At 36.5% G+C, this 14112-nt stretch overlaps 1 long non-coding RNA gene across 1 annotated transcript; it reads right to left on the bottom strand.

The window, feature by feature from the left end:
- Nucleotides 1-1956: 1956 nt before the first annotated feature.
- LOC139128784 (uncharacterized) lies at nucleotides 1957-12323 on the bottom strand. The gene is made up of 3 exons (XR_011551411.1): nucleotides 12263-12323; nucleotides 11310-11590; nucleotides 1957-2213 (listed from the first exon to the last, which is right to left on the bottom strand). It is a non-coding gene; the product is annotated as an uncharacterized lncRNA (long non-coding RNA).
- Between the last annotated feature and the right edge of the window lie 1789 nt (nucleotides 12324-14112).

Genomic DNA, 14112 nt, shown 5'->3' with positions numbered 1-14112 from the left:
GGCAATTTCAAGTACTCCACGTAGAAATTCTGATCAGATCCACCATTAAAACCTGGGGTCCAATTCACGGCAACAAAATTTGCAAATGTACCGATCTCGATATTTAAGACTGCATCGGGAGGAGCTGCGATGTACCAATCATAAGACAAAATGGCATTAATCGATAAAGACTGGCATATATATCATATTCTGATAAAATTGTGAATAGCGATACTTAAATTGACGCAAGGACAAAAAAACAAAAAAACAAAATAGGTAACATAACGCATGGTATACATGACGTACCAAATTAAAATTTACTTACATTTTTCCGATAGAACTATGACAACCTCGAAATCTCCGTGTTTATTTCTACCTCTGCAATAATATCTTCCATAATCATTTCTACTAACATCTTCAATGTTCAGCCTGCTTTTCTGAATATTGTTTCGGGTTTCTTCTTTGACATGTCGTCCGTTATCACCATGTGGTAATTTAAGCCCGTGTTGGTCGTACCATTGTATGATCGGGGAAGGATTGCCTTTCATCTTGCATTGTAAAGCAGCAGTTTCACCAACGCTCACTGCTACTCTCCTGTTATACTCTTCATCGATGGGAATGGGCACATCTTTAAAAGCAAATAGATCATAATTAATGATATGTGATGTTTATTCTTGATGAAAAAAGACGATAAAAATGCTACGAAGATTTTCCATTGTTATACTCACATTGTACATCTAATTCTACTGCTTGTGACTCATAGGTCTTCGTGGAAAAATCCGGTTGGTGGCTACACAATATATCGAGTTGTGTTGGTGTTTATAGGTTAAATAGATCTGGATGATTTCTTCTGAAATTGTTCCATTAAGGCGGCCTTGCCGGTGTACTGCTTTATTTGTTGACTTCAGTACGTCACCACCCATGTACCACAATATATCAGCGGGCGGATTACTACTACAGGAAGTACATTGAAGCGTCAACCATGTATGAACTAAAAATTCCGTTTCAGGCGTCGTTGTTGCTAGCTGTGTGATGCAGTTTTGCAGTTTCAGGCTGGTTTGGCGGAACTGTAAATGATGGGCAATAATAATTAAGACTATGTGTTTTGAGAAATAATATTTTTCCCTGAAATATATTTTTTTTTACTCAGGACTTATAATTATCATTCGAATATATGATTAAAATTCACTCCGAAGCAAAACTAGTGATCAAGAAACAATGTTTGTCCATAACGTTTACCACTAGTTTTATTCTACGTTATAAATAAATCATATCCTTACATAAGATTGACAGAATGATTTCCTTTGAGAAGACATCATATGCATCATGGAAGTCAGGATTCTTCGCCGAACATTGTATCTTTGCTGCATTATCGTCAGGTTTAAGTTTAATATGTATTTGTTCTTTCGTTATAAATCCACTGTGACCGCTGCTTTCCTCGGTAATCGTTGTAATGCTGACAACACCAGATTGACCTTGTAAAGGTAAACCGTTCTTATACCACGTGATGGTTGAAGCTGGATTACTACGGCTTGTTGTGCATGTAAGCGTCAAAGACTCGTTTGTCTTCATGGCTGTGTTTCCTGTGAGAAACATCTCTTCGGACCAATCTGTAAAACGTATGATGCTGAAGTAATCTGATATTCTGTAATAATGGAAGCTTTAAGATCGAAGTAATGCATATGAAAGGAATTTCAGAGAAATTTTAGTTTAATTACATTACAACAGCTAAACTTCGTCGAAACAATGGTGATCCTATGATTATCTTGAGAAAATATACTTGACATAATTTTGAAACACATGTCATCGGGCAACACGTTACATTTTGAATAATACAATGAATAAAAAAGTTTGGAGTTTGTTTCTTTAAAGCCTATCTGACAGTGTCCTCTCTCTCTCTCTCTCTCTCTCTCTCTCTCTCTCTCTCTCTCTCTCTCTCTCTCTCTCTCTTTTTTTCTCATACTCACACAGTACATCAAGGTATGTGTAATTCCACCCGTGTCCGTAACCACCAATTTCATCACAAAAAGTGTTTCTCGCTGTGCAATTGTAAATTCCGCTATCTGATATTTGTACATTCTGCAGTGTGAGCGTGCGTCCATTCAACACAGAACCACTCGGCGTAATCCAATGAAATTTGTCAGCAGCCGGAACGACATTTGCATCGCAATGCAAAAATGTGCCATCTCCCCGTTGAACTCGTTGAACTGGAAGTGTTACTACCTTAGGGTCATCTGAAGTGAGAAACAAATACAATGCAATAAAGAAACAAACAAAATGCATTAAAGAAACAGTAAGACATTCGAAGATGGCACAGTCCCTGTTGGCTTTTAGGGTTCTTTGATCAGACTAACAGGTGGTAATAGAGAACAGCTAGAAGAAAACGACAAATTGCTGTGTTGTATCAGAAGAGTTTGCAGGTGCATATATTCAACTTTTCTCAAGTGCACTTTCTGACGCCGGGTAAAATATATCGTTGATGACAAACATTGCCTCCAATGTAATCAAACCGAGATTTATGTATGCTGCCAAAAATATGAGCCATTAATATTTTGAATGACATTTGATATCAGTTACTTGCAAGCATGGATAATAGTCTTTACGTTGTCTACTTGTAATGACTTTATCACTCGATACCTTTTTTACCAAAACCTAAGCATATGTTCAATAGTTTTGCACTGTTCCATGGAGGCATGCCGTTCAATTATGAGTAAGCCAGCTTGCAGTACAGAGTTGTTTATGCCATGCAAATTGTTTTCCCGGATATTTTGCAAAAGTTTGTAAGACATCACAATACGAGGCGCCAAATGTAAAAAAAAATAATTTACATACATACATACATACATACATACATACATACATACATACATACATACATACATACATACATACATACATACATACATACATACATACATACATACATACATACATACATACATACATACATACATACATACATACATACATACATACATACATACATACATACATACATATATTATATAGATATATAGATAGATAGATAGATAGATAGATAGATAGATAGATAGATTGATAGATAGATAGATGAATATTTACATACATAATCATACGCGTACGCATAGAGTGTATTCATTCAGACATGTACAATACATACATACGTTCATACATACATCATACGTATACAAGTACACACATAATTTCGCACAAACATGTATTAACACATACAATACACATACATACATACATACTTACATACATACATAGAAGAAAAGATATGCGCTGGGCGTCGACCAAACAGTGTTTGTTCACTGCAGGTCACGGCAGTCGGCTGTGCAATCTACTTTCGCGGTCTACAGAGTTAAGAGAATAAATACAAAATTTAATTCGGAAATTTTGGTGCAATAAACAAATGCACTATGATGAATGAAGCAAATTTGTGTAACAAGACAGCAATTCTTGGTCTTGGGCTTTCCTCGGGGCATTAGACGCAAGGAGAATGGCGGTACACAGAGCATGGTGCTTGGTTGTGTTTACGAGAATTAGAAATATTCAGACATTCCAATTCACCAGTCAATCAGCGACACTCAGCCGATAGGGTATATGAGATTCATTGAACATGGCAGGAGGTAGAAAGAGATCTCTTGCGACCTCCATGACGTCTTCAATGAATCTCATATACTCTGTCGGTTAAGCGTCGCTGATTTACTGGTGTTTTGAGTGTGTGATCATTTCTAATTCTCGTAAACAAAACCGTTTTATTCCGGACTGGTCAGTTTCTTCGGCCTAGGGGGGGGGTGGATTATTTTTTGCCGACGTCAAAAAGTGGCTGAACCCCATTCCAACTTTCGAAAACAGGGTGACCCCCCTGTGTGAAACAAAGGTTAACAAAAGGTGGAATATAAATTGAATAATTCAGTATATATATATATATATATATATATATATATATATATATATATATATATATATATATATATATATATATATATATATATATATATATATATATATATATATATATACACTTTGGGGGTATATTTTCAACAATCAGTCATTCTGTGTTATAATGAAATTAGTGTCATGTCAGTTGTAAGATAGGAACTTAAAAGTTTCAATTCTAAAGTTTCAGTACAGTATTTAAATAAGCTGTATGTATTCCAACTCTCTTTATGCATAAGCAGATGTCGAGAACTATTGTAAGGAAAATGTGATTGAAATATTAGTGCATTTTGCATTCTAATACTAATTCCCATAGAGGAAACAAAAAAGTACCAAGAAGTTACCATGCTTTTCATATGAAGGTTATGCTGAAAAATATGTTTGATATTTTAAAGAAATGCGCCCAAGGGCGCGCCGAAAAATTTTAAACATACAGATATCTCAAATATATATATATGTCAAATATATAAAGTTTTGCACTAGGACAGGGCTCTAAAAATATGTCTTATTATTATATTAAAGTAACGCGCCCAAAGGGCGCGCCGAAAAATGCAACTCAATGCTGAAATTTGTGGCTGGCACAATGCATTTTATGCAAGTATGAGCCCTTGTTGAACTTGAAAAACACACTGACCCCCCTATTGGGCATTTCAAAAACATGGTGACCCCCCCATCACCAAAGACAAAAACAGGGTGACCCCCAATGAATCCACCGGCCCCCCTGGCTGAAGCAACTGACCAGTCCCTTAGCTACATGCTCGCGTGTGCCTCCATGCTCCTTGTTGTCAAATGCGCCGAGGAAAGTCCAGGACCAAGAATTGCTGTCTTTTTACTCAAATTTATCTTCCTCCATCATTGTGCATGGCTTTATTGCACCAAGATTTTCAGTATTAAATTTTGTCTATATTCTCATAACTGTGTAGACCGCGAAAGTTCGTTGCACAGCTGACGGACTGCAGGGATCCTAGTGAACGATTGTTGTATGGTTGACGCCGTTGTATGGTTGACGAGTAGCCCTGCGTACAGGTCTGTGTGTTCCCGGCGTTATACGGCCTCCACCACAGCCGTATAACGCCGGGAACACACAGACATGTACACAGGGCTAGGCTATGAGCAGCCCAGATCAGTGGTGATCTCACCTGATAGCAATACCACGATCATTGTTGTGGCTAGCTTACTAGATCAAAATAAACCGGAAAGTTCAAATGCACTTGAATAGCACAAGCGCCAGCACTATGCGTGTATTAGCTTTCGTCTTGCCAGGGTCTAGCCGCGTACGATACCGGGCAGAGTTCAATCACGCTTTCTGAGCACAAGCATCACTAGTTATTACACTTAATCCAAGACGAGTCTGTATGTAAAATTTTCCCACCGAGTCTGTGTATAAAACTTCCCAGCTAGCTGTATGTAAAATTTTCCCACCCAGTCTGTGTATAAAACTTCCCAGCTAGCTGTATGTAAAATTTTCCCACCCAGTCTGTGTATAAAACTTCCCAGCGTGCTGTGTCTTCAGAACGAGTTTGTATGTAAAATTTTCCCACTGAGTCTTTGTATAAAACTTCTCAGCTATAGCTCTCTTCAGAACGAGTCTGTATGTAAAATTTACCCACCGAGTCTGTGTATAAAACTTCCCAGCTATAGCTGTGCCCTCAGAACGAGACTGTATGTAAATTTTGCTGTGTGTAGTTGTGTCATCAGAAAGAGGCCGATATATATAAACTTTTTGCAGCTGTATCGCTGTATCAGAACGAGGTTCTCTATGAAAGGAACTTACTCAGCTCAGCTTCATCAGAACGAGGCTGTATATATAAGATTTTGCATCGCTGTCAGATACTGTAAACGTCAGCAGCTGCCTCGAAAACGAGGCTCAATGTAAAATCTTCGAGCTGTATCAAAGTCCGATGTATGTATGTATGTATGTATGTATGTATGTATGTATGTATGTATGTATGTATGTATGTATGTATGTATGTATGTATGTATGTATGTATGTATGTATGTATGTATGTATGTATGTATGTATGTATGTATGTATGTATGTATGTATGTATGTATGTATGTGCGTACTTATTATGTATGTGTGTATGTATGTATTCTACATGTATGAATAGCCGTATGCGTGCGAGTATTTTTTCTATATGTATGTATGTATGTATATGTATGCATACGCAAACATATGTGTGGGGCAATGTATCTGTATGTGTGTGTATACACACGCACACACACACACACACACACACACACACACACACACACACACATATATATATATATATATATATATATATATATATATATATATATATATATATATATATATATAATTCCTCTCTCTATATACATTTTCCACCTTTTCTATCTCTAAAAAAAGCTTGATTGTGTAAATTAATTTTTTTACATTTGGCGCCTCGTATTACAAACTAAAGATAAACACTATTCATGTATGATAAATTAAGACAGCTAGCACTTGAAGCGAAATAACAAATGGTTTGCTGTCAATGTACATATTTAAAAATAACTCAACTCATTTATGAATATATATCTGTAGCATGGCACGTTCTCAAAAGATAGATTAACTACACTTTTGAATTGACGTCTATGCGTAAATCATGTTAAATATCCCGATTAACTGATCATTTGGAACTTAATGAATGTCAAAGGTCAGGGTTTACAAGGAATTTCAGTAAAGTAGGACATATGCTAAGGTTTGTTTCGTTTATATTAGCACGGGTAGCGAGGAAACGGTTTAATTTAGGGTGCAATGGAGACTTTTTACAATATTGTTATACTTCTCGCCCAACAGGCGAATCCAATTACAGGATGGAGTAACCTTATGCCTTTATTACTTTCAACATGAAAAGAAGGCGCATCAAAAAAATGTTCGCATACGCTATCATGATGTTTCATTGCATGTTTTCATAGTTTCAGTCAAATTGATAAAGATGTCTCTGAATGATAGCTATAATCATAAACTATCGAAATAAAGCAATCACCAGTAAACTGGGTTGTTTTTAATCGGATAGCAAATTAATAAATGTCCATGCGTTACAAAAATACTATACTTGTGCGAAGTCTGAAGAGATAGGCTGAGTGTACAAAAAGTACAAGTCCCTTCCGCATCCGGCTCATTCGGCGAGGATTAAACACCCTAACACCAAGTCCTTCCTTATCTCTCATATTTCATCGAAAATACTACACTGTAAAGTTAAGTGTTCAAGGATAAAAAACCAATAAACGCCTTTTTGTAACACTTTTTGAACGCGTCTGGACGTTCAGAAATTTAACACTACGTGTTCAACCAACGTTCAATTTTGAACACACGTGTGCAGATTTTGAACGCTACGTGTTCATCAGACATTATATTGAACACCATGGTGTTCCATACCTGTATACACGTTGCACATGAAATGTGTTCAAAAAATTGAACGCATTTACGCGTTCAAAGGGCTGTAACACTTTTTGAACGCATGGACGCCGTTCAACGATAAGTGTGTTAAAGGCTAGAACACATGATGCGCGCTTGTTGTACACCTTTAATTTGGAGCGTTCTGGGTGTGTTCAGCCTTGAAATAACATTACAGACCACTAATATTCAGTAAAATTATTTTATTCTAAAAATACACAAAGCATTTCTAGAGTAAAATACAATCACTGTAAAATTGGCAAATAAACATTGCCAATTTGTATGTAAAGTTTGTCAGAGGAAAATATCAACGGTGTTAACACCCTTCTATCAAAAACATAAGCAATAAAAAATCCCCATCAACACTGTCGATCGGTTTAAAACATATGAACAAAGTAATGATAAAGCAGGTTTTACTAAAGTATTGTGGATTACGTTTTAAGGTTCATACTTTTTTAAAATGTACAAAAAATCATCTGAAAAAGCTCAAAATTTGGCTTACTTATGGTGTTGAAAACGTATATATATGGAATGCATACTGCATTGTTGTAAGATGGTTTCTTAAAAACATTTCCTCTTGTATAGACAATTGTAAATTTTGAAGAAAAAAAGTTAATCTTGGCTTCCTTGTCCAACAAAGTCCTTCATGAACAAAAAGCTTTGTTTGTTTGTAATATCTTTAAATAAACAATGAAATAAATCGATGACATTTCAAAAATCTACTTCTCAGAAATTAAAAACATATTCGTAAAGACCTTTCAAATTCTGGTGTACCTTGCTATTAATTTTTATACAAATGTTTTTACCAAAAGTGGTAAAAATCACCCTTAAAATAAAAAAATGTAGATTTCATCATAATGTGAATATATCACATTCTGGTAATCCCTCATATCTTAAAAATGTCTGAAATGTCTTTAATGTCTTAAAAATATAAAGTTTCAAATTTCTGCATAATTTGAACAATCTGAAAAAGGCTATCAGTAGAGATCTATGTCCTAAATATAAAGCTGTTCAATTAGCAGTTTTGAAGAATATTTTAAAAGAATTTTTAACCAAAAATGAAGAAATTGCCATGAATATAAAAATTTGAATATTTCATCACAACTAGCACAAATTTGACTTGGTCATCTTAGGGGCATGTTTACCAAATATTGAAGACGTCAGTAACAGAGAAGAAGATTTTTGCCAAAAATAGCAAAATTCGCCTCAAAAATATAAATTTGCATAGTTCATTATAATTTGAACATATGTGATTAGGGTAATCCCTGGGGTGATTAGGGTAATCCCTGGGGATCCAAATATTAAAGATTTGTCCAGGCTGTTTTAAAGAAAAACCTTGGGATGTACAAATTTGAGGACAATGCTACACATCCACCTATTTAGCTGATGGCAAAGCTAAAAACCAGTTGCTAAGAATAAGAGACGTGTTAGCTACAATACAAATTCTCTAAGGTTTGGTACCACGCTATGATCAACTAAATTTTATAAGGGCATAAGCTTCCAAAGACGTGAAGTCTCCTTTATCAGATGCAAGGGGGAATGAAAAATTGAAGCAGAAAGTGACAGAAAATTCAGAGTGAAAATTTCAGAAAATTCAGTAATTCAGAGTGGACATTTTTACTCTGAATTTTCCGTCGCTTTCAGCTTTAATTTTTCATTCCACCCTTGCATCTGATAAGGGAGACTACACGTCTGTGAAAGCTTATTCTCCGGCAACATTTAGTTGATCATAGCATGCTACCAAAGCTTAGATTAATTCAGAACAAAAATACAGAAACTTATCAAAATTCAGTTACTGACCCTTGGAGGTTTAACTGAGGTTCTCAAGCTCGTTTCAAGACAGCTACCTGTACACTCATCTTCTTCATTATCTGTACCACCAGCTTCTGTAACAACTCTTCGATTTTCAGTTAAATCCAACTTTTTACATCCTGAAAATAATGCAACAATAGGTAATATGGCGAGATGAGACTTTAAATGAAAGACAAGGAGCTGATTAGGTTAAGGAAAAGGGGAGACTTTCATATACAGTGCCTCTTTTCAATACTGTTACAAAATATTGGCTTCTTCTTGTCATCAATTGTTTAATTGATTTTTTACATGCGATTGTCTCTACTAAAAGACATGTGTCAGCTGTAATTACGCAGCGGTACTATGCAAGGCGTATCGATCGCGTTCAGGTCAAGGGTTATCGCTACAGTTGTGTTGCGATGACTCTTGACCCGAGTGAGATCGATCGATAGGCCATGGCCAAAAGTACCACCGCGTATTCACAGCTTGTTGTTGGTATACCAGCCACTGAAAGAAAAAGGTTTCTTCACGTAGTTAAGCTATTTCAAAGTACAATACGATTAATTTCTAAGGATAAAATACAGATGCTTCAAAATCTAATACCTTTTACTATTTTGGAGAGAAAACTTACCCTTTCTGGTCTTGCTCCGCACGATCACGACTTCAGGGTGCGCTTACAAGAAAAAATGTCGCAACTTCCGTTTTGATGCATCATGGGATAGGAAAAGGCACAAAACTTGAACACCAAGTGTTTAGAAATAGAACGCCTCTTGCACGCCGATGTTAAAATTAAAACGTTCATGGTGGTTTTCTGATTTTCTTTTCAAATTTTCAAAATTTCAACACGTAATAAATGTGTAAAATTATTTTGTATACTTTCTTTTTTAGAACAAAACATGCTTTCAGCAGCTGTAGACCAGAAATATTTTTCACTTAGTGGGAAATTCGTCACACCAAAATCCGTGTACGTTTACAGGACAGCGAGGCAGTAGTAAATTTAATATAGCCATTGTAAAGTAAAATAAACAAAAGATTGTTGATTGTTTCACAGTATTGTAAAATTTCTGTAATGCTGAGTTTTTGAACACTTGAAGGAGATGGTTGTTAACACTACGTGTTCAGGTTTAGAACATCATTTTTAATAATATGAACAGTAGTGTTAACAATATGAACACTAGCCGTTCAAATTTGAACACCGACTCGTACATTTTGAACGCGTAAAGACGCGTCTAGCGTCCGCTATTTTTACAGTGTAGATTATCATGTACCTACATTCACGTGCCTGTGTGAAGCTTTGGGAGAAAGCGCCCTCAGATCCGTGCAATTTTTTATACGTATCACGCCCGGCCCGGTGTCAAAATATGGGCAATCGCGTGCATTTATGAACTATAATCTCGATTCTGGTTACTACGCGCGTTTGCTATCCGCAAACGTTCCATTCGTACACAAAGCCAGCGCGAGATTAGGAAAACGTCTGCTTGCCCAGATCGTAGTTGCGTGTGGCGACAGTGGCGCCGCGCCGGTGACATCGGCTTTTATTTCTAAATTCTAGTGAGGTCCTGTGTATACTACGTGCGTACCTGTTCAGTATAAATTACAAGAAACTGACATCACTTCTGTCCTTATTTCAGCCTTGATCTCTGTTGGTCGCGTAATAGTACGCATGCTACTTTGCGCGTTCTAGAATTCTGCAGGTAAACAAATGACGTCATTATGTATGTCAATCCGCGACGGGAAGCGGCCATCGTATTTATGAAAAACTTACAAAAATGGCGATGAATTTTTGATATTGCACGCATTTTTATTAGCGTCAAGAGTTTACGTCAAATTCAACTGATGTGGGTCAAGTACATGTATCATGCAGCGCAGTGAGAGCAGCATACGAAATTACAGACTTTTCAAAGATCAAAATGAAAACAATGGCAGCAATATTAGTTATAGTCACACTTAAATTTTTCGAATAAAACAATTTTGAATATTATGTAAACTACATATTTATCATTCTGTAAGGTATATGATAAAACCTTTATGGCCCTAATACGGCTTTTATGGCCCTTGGTCGTACGGCATATGGGGGCGCCGGCCCTTCCGCCGCACAATCTCGGGCCGCAAAAACCGTATCAGTCCCTTAAAGATTATTAAACACAACAAACAACTTTATCAGTAACCAAATGTTTGCAAACAGTATAATGGTTTCAATAAATGTACTTACACTCAACACGTACTTCAGTGTGACTTAAACTCTCCCTTGCTCTCCGTTGAAATATGTGTTGTACACTTTACATATATAGACTCCGGTATGTTTCACTGAATGAACTTTGTCGATTATCAGGGGGTTTTGCCTCGAAAACGATTCTCTGCCTGGAATTTTCCATTCAATATCAGTGTGTGTTGGGTTACCAGGTATATAGTCACAGTTGATCCTAAGTGTTGTTCCCTCCTGTACACATACGTTTGATGGAGTTGTGGCTAGAGGAGGATCTTTTTGAATAACTATAGCACAAATAACAACGACAACAAACATCATCACCATAAACAGAAACAACTACAACAATGACGACGACCACAACAACAACAACAACAACAACAACAACAACACAATCATCATCACCATAATCATCATATCAACCATCATCGCGGAGTCGTACAATACAACTTCGAGCCTTCGGCTAGACGTTGTACGGCTCCGTGAAAAACTTTCGTATACGATGACGTTAAACACAGAAAACAATTCATAGGATTATTTATAAAAATACACCGGCTTCACATTCCTACTAGATAATTTGACGTTTGATTCACCTTAGTCATATTTAAGTGTACTAAATCATTAGACTGGACGTACAAACAAAGATAAGCGTATCCCATTCTTGTCTTGGAAAGACCACAGCTTACGATGGTAAGAGCTGTAACACGGGATAAATATTAGATATGTCATGGTCTTTGAAAAAATGATGATACCGTCATTGTAAACCTGGTGAAATGAGAAAAACGCACTCTTAGAATAAAGGGTACAGTCAGAAAATTAGCAAAAACACCATGGATCATCGCTTCAATATGTCCTTCAAGAAGCTGTATAAATTCCAACCTTGGTCAGGACATTCAACTGTTTCGAAACGTTACTCCTAGGTTCTGAATAATTTCAAATAATTACAATTATGAACTTACTTTGAACATATGGTGTAATACTATTTAAACAAGCAATGGACGAGGAACTGTCACTGTGTTCTAATCTGCAGCTGAAAGGAACACCATGATCATCTCTTGTTATTGTTGTCTTCATATAGAGGGGACTGTTATCACTTTTGATTTCATCCCCGTTTCTATACCACACTAGTCTGCCTGGTGGTGTGATATTTTCAGTCTTCAGACTACACCGTAATACTACTTCAGTGTTCTCGATGACTTCATTGGATTGGCCTATACCATTGACTGTGTTACAGACAGGGTCGTCGGGATCTGTTAGTAGAAGTATTTGAGTCGCCATTGATGACGTAGAAAAACAAAGTGCGGTATGCATTGATGAATTTAAATCTATGTATTTGCATGGTGTCTGGTTTCTGACATCGCGACCAGGGATATTTGCTGACAAGAGAATCGCATTGTTGTCAGAAAGACATGATTTATAGTCCACTGACTGCATGTGTTTATAATGCAGAAACATCATAGAAAAAGAAAATCGCCCAAACCCGTGAGCCGTTTCAGTGTCAATGGTTGCGTTATTGTGTCGAATTCATGCCAAAATTATTACTTTCTCTTTTAATACTTTAAAATTCAAGTTTTTCAATTACACAACTCAACATCCTATTGTGAATTCAATATGACAACTCAACATCCTAGAGCCTAGAGCAGTCTCCTTGTTTAGAAAGTATGGAACTATCTGTATAAGAGGTATTTACCAGACTAACGGACAAACTGGACACAGTTTCTGGAGAACTTAGTACCGAAATACGGGATTTGAAAAGAGCTTTGTCGTATTGGAACGACACTACTCCCTGACACGACGCGAGCCATAGAAAATGAGGTGAGCGAAGATAAAGAAAACAATTCAACAACTTAAAGACAGACAGAGAGATTTTGTACAATATCACGACGATACTATTTGAAAACTCATGGATTGAAAACTGAAAAGAAGACTTTCGACGAAATTAGAGGAGCGATTTGTAAAATTAGCCATGCAGCTGGTATCTCAATGTCAATCAACAATATTGACAATAGTTAGCCACTACCGCCTTCCATTCAATATTTATCCGTGTATGTGGTCAAGTCAAGTTACCATGCTGCAATGTTTTACGCAACGTCAAAATCGCCGGTATTAGAATTTCGCCATCGTCGAAATGTAGACCACTGTATTTTGTTACGTAATTTTTTGGAAGATTAAGTGACATTAAAAAGTAACAAAAAGACTTAGCATTTTTAATGAATAACATTGATTGAGATTGCCCACACCAGGAGCATTTAGAGGTTTGACTAGATAATTCACGACATGTTTTTAAATTGTTGACAGACATGATTGAAGTATTTCATGTCCTATTTAAAATTAACCATATTTCCAGTAATGTCCATTAAACGAAGAGGATGAACTTACCAATCACGGTAACGGTTTGCAGTAGCAGATTTCAGTGCACCATGTACACAATACCATACTCCACTACTGTATTTAGTCACTCTCTTGATAACCAGATTACGTTCTCCCTTTGATTTATCACCAGTTACGTCACAGCAATCATTGACTGAAGTACCATTGATGGCTATCCATATATCGTCAATGGATTTACCATTCAGTGGACGTTTTGTCCATGAAGGAAGTAGATAATTGATGTGTGCTCAGAGTAATTCACTGAACAATTCAGTGTCAATGTATCTCCTTCTCTGACGTATGCATCTTTTGGTGTAACTGCCCAGGAAATCGAACTCGCCACTGAAAAAACCCATTATTTACGCATTTAAAAATATATATAGGCATAACCAATCGGGTTATATTTTGATGAAGTCATGGTTGTGTGCAAGGTAACAAT

Source organism: Ptychodera flava, unplaced genomic scaffold (assembly GCF_041260155.1).
Source record: "Ptychodera flava strain L36383 unplaced genomic scaffold, AS_Pfla_20210202 Scaffold_70__1_contigs__length_633064_pilon, whole genome shotgun sequence".
Classification (NCBI taxonomy): domain Eukaryota; kingdom Metazoa; phylum Hemichordata; class Enteropneusta; family Ptychoderidae; genus Ptychodera; species Ptychodera flava.
This window is presented reverse-complemented; position numbering and strand designations above follow the sequence as displayed.